We start from the raw sequence: 1423 nt of genomic DNA on the forward strand, positions 1-1423 counted from the left end.
TCTACACACAATACCCCATAATGACAAAGCAAAAACAGGTTTTTAGAATTTTTAGCAAATTTATAAAAAATAAAAAAAACGGAAATATCACATTTACATAAGTATTCAGACCCTATACTCAGTACTTTGTTGAAGCACCTTTGGCAGCGATTACAGCCTCGAGTCTTCTTGGGGATGACGCTACAAGCTTGGCACACCTGTTTTTGGGGCGTTTCTCCCATTCTTCTCTGCAGATCCTCTCAAGCTCTGTCAGGTTTGATGGGAAGTGTCGCTGCACAGCTATTTTCAGTTCTCTCCAGAGATGTTCGATTGGGTTCAAGTCCAGGCTCTGGCTGGGCCACTCAAGGACATTCAGAGACTTGTCCCGAAGCCACTCCTGCGTTGTCTTGGCTGTGTGCTTAGGGTCGTTGTCCTGTTGGAAGGTGAACCTTCGCCCCAGTCTGAGGTCCTGAGCGCTCTGGAGCAGGTTTTCATCAAGGATCTCTCGGTACTTTGCTCACCATGCTTCACCATAGGGATGGTGCCAGGTTTCCTCCAGACGTGACGGTTGGCATTCAGGCCAAAGAGTTCAATCTTGGTTTCATCAGACCAGAGGAATCTTGTTTCTCATGGTCTGAGAATCTTTTAGGTGCCTTTTGGTAAACTCCAAGCGGGCTGTCATGTGCCTTTTACTGATGAGTGGCTTCCGTCTGGCCACTCTACCATAAAGGTCTGATTGGTGGAGTGCTGCAGAGATGGTTGTCCTTCTGGAAGGTTCTCCCATCTCCACAGAGGAACTTTGGAGCTCTGTCAGAGTGACCATCGGGTTCTTGGTCACGTCCTTGACCAAGGCCCTTCTCCCCCAATTTCTCAGTGTGTGCCATAAAGTTCTAGGAAGAGTCTTGGTGGTTCCAAACTTCCTCCATTTAAGAATGATGGCGGCCACTGTGTTCTTGGGACCGTCAATAGAATAATCTCAAGGATGATCTATGGAAACAGGATGAACCTGAGCTCAATTTCGAGTCTCATAGCATCCCATCCTTATCACAGCACCATGCTGGGGTTTGAGTCATGCTGTGTACCTTTGAATCTCATACGAAGATGGATATTTCCTTGACAGTGCAAGTTCTGCACGACATTTCAGAGAAGGTAATCTCTATTTAGGCTGTAAATGTTTTATCTGCTATTGGTCGTCATGGGTATTATATGACTAATGATAAGATTGGATAGACTACATACATACCTGACACTGATGATCTCTTCAAAAGGGCAATTCATCACCAGTCTGAGGATTAAGTCCAGCTAACATCTGTCTGCCTTTAGGCTTACGCAATACGGTTTACAATGTAAAAGGTCGCGGTAACCGTTATCTTAAAAAGAGCACAGAGCAACGGACTGTAAATAGAATTTGCTTTCTGATGAGTCAAATGAATACCTCACAAAC

The sequence above is a fragment of the Coregonus lavaretus genome, assembly GCF_964263955.1.
Source record: "Coregonus lavaretus genome assembly, chromosome: 29".
Lineage (NCBI taxonomy): Eukaryota > Metazoa > Chordata > Actinopteri > Salmoniformes > Salmonidae > Coregonus > Coregonus lavaretus.